This window comes from Tupaia chinensis, unplaced genomic scaffold (genome assembly GCF_000334495.1).
Source record: "Tupaia chinensis unplaced genomic scaffold, TupChi_1.0 Scaffold000115_1, whole genome shotgun sequence".
Classification (NCBI taxonomy): Eukaryota; Metazoa; Chordata; class Mammalia; order Scandentia; family Tupaiidae; genus Tupaia; species Tupaia belangeri.
The window spans coordinates 1,008,313-1,019,870 of NW_006159579.1; the positions used below are offsets into that span (position 1 = coordinate 1,008,313).

The 11,558-nt window shown below is 45.1% G+C and overlaps 1 pseudogene; it reads right to left on the minus strand.

Moving 5' to 3' along the window:
* Positions 1-5,614: 5,614 nt before the first annotated feature.
* LOC102487353 (60S ribosomal protein L10a pseudogene) lies at positions 5,615-6,265 on the minus strand (annotated as a pseudogene).
* Positions 6,266-11,558: the final 5,293 nt, after the last annotated feature.

Below are 11,558 nucleotides of genomic sequence, written 5' to 3' on the forward strand. Positions count from 1 at the left end.
GAGGAGAATGGAGAAGAAGGGATTGCGGCATGGCCATCCCCCCTGGGGGGTGATTTCTAGCTTTCTATCTCTCTGTCTCTCTCTGTCTGGCGAGCGCATGCGAGCATGCGACCTATAGCCAAAAAAAGAAAAAAAGAAAAAAAATCGGAACCTTTTCCAAAGTCTGGGTTTCTAACTTCTGTTCACAGGGTGTTGGGCATAGTGCGACAACAGTCAGGTGGAGCTGGGCTAGCCAGCCCTTTCCAATGAGCATGTGTATTGCAGATGGTCACAGTCCCCACCTTCCCCTGATGTCTCCCTGACACTGCAGCTGAAAACCAGTTGCCGTTTACTGTGTGTGTGTTGATTTATTTTAGGTGATATATATATGTGTGCATAAAATCTTTTGTTAACTTTTTTCCCCCCCAGAGGGTGCATGTGCTCACTGGACAGAGACAAGGAGAGAGAGAACAAGAAAGCACCCCCTATGGGGCGGTCAAGCTGCAGTTCCCTTCTCCTACATCTCTCCCTCCTTTCAGGATTTTGGGGATGCGTGCGCATACACCAGCATGTTTTATAAGCCTCTGAATCTGGGACTTGAAGCACATAGGTAGCCATGTAGGATACAGCCACCGTTATCACCATGCCACTGGCTTGCCAGAGAAATACATATTTTTAAAAAGATTATTTAATTTTACATGTTATTATTAATTTTTAATTTGATTAGAGAGACAAAGAGAGAAAACGGAAAAGTGAGAAAGCAAGCCATCAGGTCCAGGACTCAGACCACAGATGGCCATGTGAGAGTCCAATGCCTTAACACCATGCCACTTGCTTAGCCCTGAGAAATTTTTTTTTAAAAAGAATTATTTAGCTTTATTTGTTTATTTTAATTTGTCCAGAGAGGGACAGAGTGAGAGAGAAAGAGAGAGAGAGAGAGGGAAAGTGAGAAAGCAAGCCTCCAGGTCTGAGACTCGAGCCACAGTTGGCCATGTAGTTCAGCGCCCTTATCCACCACCACAACACCTGCCAGCCCCAAAATATTTATTTTTAAAAGTTCTTCTATTTCTTTCTTCCACCAAAGTAGAGACAGAGATAGAGAGACAGTCACCCTCAATAGGATCTTCATGCTGTGACTCGCTCCCAGCTTCAGCCAGCTCAAGATCATGGGCACACAAACCTGGTGCATCCAGGGAGGTCTCTATATATGAACCCGAACCCTCCTATGTGGGTCAGCCTTGAAGTGTGTTGCATTTCCACTGCACCTCTGTCCAGTACTGAGTAAAGATATATTTCTTTTTTCTTTTTTTTTGGAGAGGTTTTTGCTATCGGGTACATATGCTTGCCAGAAAGACAGAGAGAGACAGAGAGATAGAAAGCGAGAAATCACCCCCCAGGGAGGATGGCCACACCACAATCCCTTCTCCTCCATTCTCCTCTCGAGATCTTGGGCACACATGCACAGGCGCCCAGCGTGAGTTTAAGCCACCGAGTCCGGGACTTGAACCACGGTTGGCTACATGGGAGTTCAGCGACATAGCCATTACACTAACTGCTGGTCCCAAGTAAAGAAATATTTCTAAGTTCCCAGTGTCTCTCGAAAGTAAGAAAACAAGATGCCAGGAAAGGCCACAGGTTTTTCCATGTTCCTTTCCCACTTCACTCACTCATTTAGCTGTCTAGATCCCGTGGGTACAGGACTTGATGGATCCTATAAGTCCTACTTCCTTCCCTCCTTTTCCCTACCAGTTCTCTGCCTTTAAGCTAACTGGCCTCAGTCTCTCTGTCTCCAAATGTAGAGGGTTGAGTCATGGCCCACTTTATTGAGGGCCTGCTTCATGCCAAGTTCTGTGCTGTGTTTTACTTACAAGTCACTGACTCCTTAAGACGCCCCTTGGAAGCAAGCTCATCTTGCTCATTTTACAGATGGAGAAATCAAGGCTCAGAGAGGTGTGGTGAACTACCCAAGGACTCTTAGCCAGAATGTGAGGAGCTGGTCTTAAAACCGCAGACTGACAGAATCCAGAGTTTGTGCCTCGCCTTGGGATCTCTAAAGCTCTCATTAGCTCTGAAGGCCCAGAGTGGGATTTGGAACCACTTCTCCTAGGTGCCAACGCCTGCTCACCTGGCCTTCTCTCTTACCCTATCGTGACCCTCTCTCTCTTTTTTTTAATTTCTCCTTCATCTTTTTTCTTTTTTAAAAAATTATTATTTATTTTATTTATTCATTCATTTTTATTTTAATTTGACCAGAGAGAAACACAGAGAGAGAGAGGGAAAGGGAGAAAGGAAGCTGCCAGGTCCAGGACTCGAACCGTGGCCGGCTGTGGGAGTGTCCAGCACCTTAACCACCATGCCACCTGCTGGTCCCTTGTGATCCTCTCTTGATAGAAGTCTAGAGGATCTTCTTAGAGCCTCAATCAGTTAAAAACCTTCCAGTAGCTTCCAAGTTGCTGAATCTGGAGTTTTTCTCATAGACATGATCCTTCCTAACTCTTCCACCTACTCCCACTCCAGCCACATCTACCCTGTGTGCCTCCATTATATAAGCTAGTTCATGCCTCAGGACCTTCGTGCTTGCTCATCCCTCTGTCTTCAATGCTCTTCCTGCAAATTTTTACGTGGTAGGTTCCCTCCCTCTATTCACATTTGTCCAAAACTTATTTTCTTTATTTTTAAACAGAATTATTTATTTTATTGTGACCCGAGAGAGAGAGAGAGAAAATGAGAAAGCAAGCCACTGGGTCTGGAACTCAAAACACGGTTGGCCATGTGGGAGTCCAGCACCTTATCTACCAGACCATGTGCCAGCCCCAACTAAAAGTTATTTTCTTAGGTCTTCCTTGGCCAGTCTATCTAAAACAGTCCTTATCCCCATCATTCTTTAGCTTCTTAGCCTGTTTTCTTTTTTTCATAACACTTGACATCATATTAGACATTTTTAAAAATTGTCTATCATCCTCAGTAGAGGAAACAAAAGGTCCTCAAAGTCAAGGACTTAAAAAATTATTTATTTAATTTTATTTATCATCATTTTTTAATTTGACCAGAGAGAAACAGAGAGAGAAGGGAAAGTGAGAAAGCAAGCTGCCAGGTCTGGGACTCAAACCGGGTCAGCCTCCTGGGAGTTTCCAGCATTCCAACCATCATGCCACCTGCTGGCCCCAAGGCAAGGACTTTTGCCTATTTTGCAAAAATGTTTGCCCAGAACTGCCCAGGAATTTTCAGTCAACCTTTGTTGAATGAACAAACAACAGCACTTTGAGGAAACAAAGCCCAATTTTCCCATCCCCTTCTCCCATCCCAGGGAGGCCAACGGTAAGTTCTCACTAGCAGGAATCTGCCATATAGACAGACTGCAAAACGGCTGGCTCAAAGTCCTGGGAAGTAATGTCTGATTTAAAGGATGCTTCCTGTGTCCTAAGAAAGAGCACAGAATATTTGCGAAGACTGAGTCGGTGTCTTAGAAGTCTCAGTTGACAGAGCAGATATACCTGTGGCCCAGGAGAACCGGTTGGACCAGTTTTGCCTCCCCCTCGGGAGGAGGGGGCGGAGGGAGTGGAGGTGGCAGCTGCAGGTGCTCCTAAACCCCAAGGCTGCCAACAAGTGACCTCTCATGTCTTTTAGGGCCAGAACGGTGAGCTCTGGGAGCTTAGCAGACCCCACCTGAGGGTTAGGGCTGACTCCCTACTTGCCCAGCCCGCCTGCTGTGTAGTTAGGCACAGAACTGAGGCTGGAGGCCAAGGCCCAGCTTCAGGGACTTGGATCCTTTGTAGAATCACAGAGTATAAACCGAGAGGAAAAGGGTCTTGTCCAAAGTCTCATTATGGCAAGACTGCCATCCAGGTCGCTGCTACCTCGGTTCATTCAAGTCCAATACTTATTTATTCAAGGATAGTCATGCGTCACTTTATGAGAGACGTGTTCTGAGAAATGCATTATTAGGTGATTTTGTTGTGCAAACATCATAGATGCTTTAAACTACTACGCACCTAGGCTATATGATATAGACTGTTGCAATTGTATTACACCGTATATGCAGTCTGTCATTCACTGAAATGTTTTTTTTAAAGAATTATTTTATTTGGGACCAGCAGTTGGTGTAATAGCTATATCGCTGGACTCCCATGTAGTCGACCACGGTTCGAGTCCTGGACCCAGTGGCTTAAACTCATGCCAGGCGCATGTGCGTGTGTGCCCAAGATCCCAAGAGAAGAATGGAGGAGAAGGGATTGCGGTGTGGCCATCCCCCCTGGGGGGGTGATTTCTCGCTTTCTGTCTCTCTGTCTCTCTCTGTCTGGCGAGCACATGTGCCCTATAGCAAAACCTCTCAAAAAAAAAAAAAGAGAATTATTTAACTTTATTTAATTTGGCCAGAAAGGGACAGAGCGAGAGAGAGAAAGAGAGGGAGAAAGTAAACTACCAGGTCTGGGACTTGAACTACAGTCAGCTATGTGGGAGTCCAGAGCCCTTAACCACTGCGTCTCCTGCCAGTCCCTCACTGAAACGTTTTACAGAATGCGTGACTATATTCATTTTTGTTTTATTTAGTTATTTCATGAGCAAATGCGAGAGAGACAGAGACAAAGAGACAGCACCTCAACAGAGTCCTAATTCTGTGATCCATCCCCCAGCCTTCAGTTAGCCCTGGACAATGGGTTGCCACTTGCATGCCTGGTGTGTATTCTGGGAGGTCTCTAGACTTGAACCAGGAGCCTTCCCAGGTGGGATTACCTTGTTTTACTGCTGCTTACAGTCTAGTTCCCTGACTGTATTCATTTAACAAGTATTTCCTGAGCACTTACTAAATACTAGGTAAAGTTCTAGGTGTTGATGCTATATTGCGGGCAAAATAATGATCTGTGGGAATCCCCTGTGGAAGAAGCAGAGATAAACAACAAAGAAAATGGGTAAGCTGCATAATATATATAAAATTATTTATTTATTATTCTTTAATTCAGCAGAGAGAGATAGAAAGGCAGAGAGAAGAAAAGTGAGAAAGCAAGCCGCCAGGTGCAGGACTCAAACCACGGTCAGCTGTGTGGAAGTCCAGTGCCTCAACCACCACACCACCTGCTGATTCAAAGTTATATAATTTTAATATCTTAAAAGGTGATGAGTACTTCAATTATTATTATTTTTTAAAGAATTATTTTTTAAAATTTTAACTTCATTTATTTATTTATTTTAATTTTTGACCAGAGAGGGTCAGAGTGAGAGAGAGAGAGAGGAAAAGTGAGGAAGCAAGCCACCACCAGGTCCTGTACTTGAACTGTTGTCAGCCATGTAGGAGTCCAGTGTGCTTAACCACCACTCCACCTGCCAGCTCCAGAGGAGAGGTGTGGGTAGTGTAGGGGTTGCCCTGGTGTGTTTAAGGAGCAGCAGAGGGGACAGGGGGGAACCAGCCCCCCTGAGACATTGGAAAGGAAGAGGACAGGGAGGTTTGGGAGGATCCTGTCACACTGTGTAGGGACTTGAGGGGCAACGAGAGGACTTCAGTTTTTACTTTGAAGAATGTAAAGGGCCATTGGAGGGTTGAGAGCAGTGCAGTAACTGGATCTGACACACACACACACACACACACACACACACACACACATATTTTTAGTGGCACTAGAATTTATTAAGATATACTTTAATACAGGTGCTGGGGCTTGCCCGTGGTGTTCTTGATGTATAAGCCCAGATGTTCTGCCAATTTTCTTGAGTAATGACACCAGGAAGTTAGTAGCCAAGTAGATGTTGTACACAAGCTCATCATCTGTCATCTTCACCTGGCCAACGGCCACAGCTAGACACAGCACCTTCTTCATCTGGAACCTCGATTTTGGACTTCACCTCATTGACTTTGGCCACCATGTTCTCATTGTGTCAGCAGGGAAGGGAATTTGCTGGCCTTATTTAGACCTGGGCCCAGGATTTGTGGGATCTGTTTGATCAGGGACTCTGAGGCCAAAAAGGCATCATACTTCTTGGCCAGTTTCTTGACCAGATTCTCATTCTTGTTCTGTTTCTTCAGTGCCTTGATATCCATGTAGGGGATGTCCACAGCCTTGGCCTCGTGGCAGTGCTGCTGGTCCCCCAGGACACACACGGAAAACTTGGGGCGGAGAGTGAACTTAAGCCTGACTGTGCTCCAGAAGCACTTGCACTTTTAAGGGTCATAGTTCTTTAAGCTGATCTGTAGCTCCACCGTTTCTGATAACTTCCGGTGCTTGAGCTGGTTCCTGTGCAGGACTTCCCGCACTGCCTCATACAGGGTGTTGCGAGAGACTTTGCTGCTCATGGTGCTATATGCTGCAACAGCCGGAAAAGAGCCTGACATATATTTTTTAAATGACCCCTCTGGTTGTCATGTAGAGAATGAGCTGGAGGTGGTAAGATGGAGACAGCAATGCCAGAGAAGATGCATATCAGGCTCCTATTACTGTTCTAACAAATCACTGCAAACTTAGTGGCTTAAAACAACATGAATTCATTATTTTATTGCTCTTGAGGTCAGAAGTATGGTAATAGAGCTCTCAGTAGACTAAAATGAAGTGGTCAACAGGGCTACATTCCTTCTGAAGGTTCCAGGGGAAAGTCTCTTCCATTGCCTTTTCCAATCTCTAGAAGTCACCTACATTCCTTGGCTTGTAGTCTCTTACTCCATTTTCAATGCCGGAAGGATAGCAGCTAGTATCTCTCTGCCTCTGACTCTCCTGCTTCCTTCTTGTCGTTACAATGGGCTCAGGACAATCATCCAGGATAATCTCCCTAACTCAAGATTTTTAATTTAACACTTTTACAAAGTCCACATAAGATGATATTTTTGGAGTTAAGATATGAACATCTTGGGGCCAACAGGTGGTAGAGTGGTTAAGGCACTGGGTTCCCACACGGCTGACCATTGTTTGCATCCTGGATTGGGTGGCTTGAAAATCATGACAAATACATACATTCATAAATAAATGTTTGGAAAAAGAAAGGATATGGACATCTTTGGAAAGCCATAATTCTCTCCATCTCCCGTGAGGAATACTACTGCAACAGTCTAGGCAAGAGATGATAGTGACACCAACCAGAGTGACAGTAGTGAAGATAGTGAGAAATGGTGGTATCTTGGATATATTTGAGAGTCGAACCTACAGAATATTCCAAACGATTGGATGTAGACCTTTCATTTCTTGTTGAGGGAGACTTCTAGTCTACCTATGCCTTGGACAAGAAAGTGGGTTTCTCTGGAAAAAGGTCCGGAAAGTGACAAGTCTTTTACTGGAGTCTGTGTGACTCTTCAGGGCACTGTGTCTGCTTGTGCTCAAATGAGTGGGTGTGGAGTGGGCCCTGTAACCTCCCACGACCTCAAGTACAGGGCCCCCTTCAGTCCATATTCTCCTCCCCACTGCCGACTCACTCCTCTCAGGTTCTGCTGGACTAGATCCATCCTACCCCCATTGCTAACCTTGCCCTATTCCCTAGGGAGGTCACACTCGCTCCCAGGCTCACCATGCTTCATTTACTTGTGTGTGTGTGTGTGTGTGTGTGTATGTCCATCCATGTAAACAGAGGTGGAATAGCATAGTAGCAAAGCTGTTTACCTTTATAGGAAGAATCCCAGCTCTGCCTCCTACAAGCTGTGTGACCTTGGGCAAACTGTTTAACCTCCCTGTTTCTCTAGTACTTAATGTTTAAAATGAGGACAACAATAATCCACCTTGTGCAGTTCTTGTGCGGGCTAAATGAGATAATGCATATAAAATGCTCAGCTCAGTGTCTGGCTTAGCAGCAAGTGCTAAATAAAGACTTTTTTTGGGACCAGGAAGTGGTGTAATGTTTAAGGTGTTGGACACCCACGTGGCTGACCATGGTTCAAGTCCTGGACTGGTGGCTTGAAACTCATGTCATGTGTGCCCAAAATCCCAAGAGGAGAATGGAGGAAAAGGGATTGCAGTGTGGCCATCTCTCCAGGGGGTGATTTCTTGCTCTCTCTCTCTCTCTGTCTCTGTGTCTCCAGCAAGCACACATGCTCTATAACAGAACTCATTCAAAAAAAAAAAAAAAAGATTTTCTGTTAATTTTTTCAAAGTTGAAGTTCCAGCCACAAGAATTAATAACAGCATGGATCATGAGCAAGTTTTTCATCCTTTCTAGGCTTCTCTTTCTTGCCTCCCAGGGCTGTAGTTGGAAGATTAAATGAAATTAGAAAAAATTATTATAGGGCACACATGTGCTCATCAGAGAGCCAGAGAGAAAGTGAGAAAGCACCCCAAGGGGTGATGGCCATATGAAATCCTTTCTCCTCCATTCTCTTCTTGAGAGCATGCACTCACATTTGCCCAGAGTGTTTTTCAGGCAACTGGGTTCAGAATTTGGACCACGCAGTTGGCTATGTGGGACTCAGCTGCCTTAAGCACTTAAGCACCATGTCATTGGCTGGTCTCACTCAGTTTTTAATAAGTCACTAGTTGGTCAAGGTTTGCAAAGGTTATGCATTTGCCCAAGAGACCTAAAAAATGAAGGCCAAAGGGACCAGCATTTAGCGTAATGGCTATGTCGCTGAACTCCCATCGTGGTTCAAGTCCTGGACCCGGTGATTTAAACTCACACTGGGTGCGTGGGAGGAGAATGGAGGAGAAGGGATTGCGGTGTGGCCATCCCCCCTGGGGAATGATTTCTCGCTTTCTATCTCTCTGTCTGTCTCTGTCTTTCTGACGAGTCCATGCACTCTGTAGCAAAAATGAAGGCCAAAATAGTCCGGAGCTCTCTAGTATGGAGCCAGTAGACCTTGTGAATCTTTACCATGGTAGATGAGTCCTCAGCCAGGATGGGTTTGGCTTGTGTGTCACCATTTCCCATCCCACACCCTAGGCAGCCTCACAAATTGATCATGGCACCTTTTTTTTTTTCTTTCTTACAAGGAGTATTGACAAAGCCTCAGAATTTTTCTCAACCCTGCACTCCAGGTGGCCAACTCCAATTACTCAAGATTAAATCTGAATTTTCTGCTGCCATATTCCCAAGACGTTTTTCTGGGCTTGCTGTCATCCTCAGTTTACCCCACAGCAGAATGAGTCTGGTGGTGGCATCTGCCTGTTTATATATTCTTTGGACAATGGTTCGACCTCAGTCAGTGTTTTGCTACCTGCGTATCTGGATGCAGCATGGCTTAACTAAGAGGTGAGGGGGAAGATTGCTTAAATGTGAAGGGACTGCTCTACCTGTGAGGTGGCTTTACAGAAGCCTCCTTGTTTTCATTTTTATGCTTTGAGAAAAACATTGGAGTGTCTCGATTACTGAACAAACACAAGTGTGACTTATGTTTCACAATTCATGCTGTTCTGAATCTTGAAAGTTCTAGCACGTCTCCCACATTTGAAAAAAATTTGCCTAACCTGGAAAGTTAGGCAAAATAAACTCTACCATTATCTGGGAATGGCTACTTGTACTTGCAGTGGGGGCTGTGGTGAATTAAAACTGCAACAATATCCAAGGCAAGGCATTGTTTGCATATAGATCATAAGCTGGGGAGGAAGCAAGACTTATTTATGTAAAATAATAGAGGAAAATTCCAGTTAAGCTCTCTTATTTGACACTCTGCTCCTAAGTGATTTCACATATATATATATATATTTTAAAGATTTACTTGATGTTATTATTATTATTATTTTAAAATTTGCTGTAGGGCACATGTGCTCACCAGAGACACACACATGTGCACACGCACGTGCACACACACACACACGCACATGCACACGGAAATAGAGACAGAGAAAGTGAAAAAGCAAGCCATCAGGCTGGGACTTGAACCATAGTTGGCGATATGGGAGTCCAGTGCCCCAACCACTACTCCACTTGCCAGTCCCAGCAACTTCACACATTTGAAAGGCTCAGGCAGGGATAAAAAAGACCTTTGAGAAGCCATAATTTTCTTTATTAAAGAGCTCATCTGATCCTTATTCAGAGCATGTTTTCATGCAAGCCTAACAAACACAAAAGACTGGAAGCAGCAAATTAGAATAGCAGGCTTGGGAAGATTGGTTACTAGACCAGCCTCATTGCTACTGGATGAAGTGATTCTTGACAGCAAAGACAAGAGAAAATATTGAAATGTGGGCCCACAACCAGCTGGATCTGTTTTCATGAGGAGAAAAAAAAAAAAAAAAAAAGGAAATCCTTAACACTTCTGCTACTTTGCTACTTTGAAAGTTCTAGATGTCTCCTTGGTTCAATTATTATTTTTTAAAAAAATAACTGTATTTATTTATTTATTTATTTAAATTTGACCAGAGAGGGACAGAGAAAGAGTGAGAGCAAGAGAGTGAGGCAGTGAGAAAGCAAGCCGCCAGGTCCAGGACCCGAACCACGGTTGGTCATGTGCAAGTTCAGTGGCCTTAACCACCATGCCACCTGTTGGCCCTAGTTCAATTATTATTAATAATTTAGAATATGCAGGAATAAAATACACATTTTCGAGTCCTTGCTGTGTGCCAAGTCTGAGTAAGTGCTTTATGTTCCCTATCTCATATAGGTGTGTTATAGTTCTGCTCTGTTAACATCTTGGTGAAAGGAAGGCACAGGATAGAAGAAGTAATTTGCCTAAGTAAGCAGTCAAAACAGGTTGTGAACCTTTGCAGTCCAAGTCTAGTGCCATGGCTGTTAGCCTTTGCCCGGTTTCAAGAAACTCTAAGGTTAGGGCCAGCAGGTGGCACAGTGGTTGAGGTACTGGACTCCCACATGGCCCAACAAAGTCTGAGTCTTGGACCAATGGCTTGAAAATCACTCTGGGCACATTTGCCCAAAATCTCCAGAGGAGAAGGGATTGCAAGGTGTGGCCATCCCCCTTGGGGAGTGATTTCTCAGTTTCGTCTCTCTGAATCCCTTTGTCTCTCTCCCTTTCTGAATCCCTGTGTCTCTCTCCTTTCAGGCAAGAGCAAGTGCACGTGCCCTATTACAACAAACACCTAAAATAAAAAAAGGAACCTCTTAGGTTAATAAAGAATAGAAAGACATTCCAGGTAGAGGGAACAACATTTGTAAGCGTAGGGATAGTAAGTTAGGCCAATCAGTCACTCAATTTCTCTTGAATTTTGCTTTACTCACTTATAAAATAAGACCAGTATTATCTGTCATAGGCTGTTTTGAGAATTAAATGTGATAATACATGTGAAGCATGTTGGACAATGCCTGGATCATAAAATGTGCCCAATGTTAATTACTGCTTTTTAAAAAAAATGTTTTTATTTCTCTTTCCGTTCTTTCACGCCTACAGAGCATGTTCCAAGAAGACTACATTTCCCAGCATGCCGCGGCGCCCTCTGACCCTAGTAGACCGAAAAGACGCGCCGCAGAGTGCCTCAGCCGGAAGACTATAGCCTCCCGACATGCAGCGCGCTTCCCCCCGTTAAGTTTGAGGCGCGGCTGGCGCGTTGTCTGCCGGGAGTTGTAGTCGGCGGCGCGTTGCCCTGACGCCGGCCGGGCCGGGCGTGGGGGCCTGTGGGTGGTGGCGTGGCCGGGCCCAGCTGCGGGGCGGAGGCGGAGGAGAGGCCTGAGGCGGCAGGGAGGGGCGGGGGCGGGGGCGGGGGGCCGCGCCCCCGCGCTGC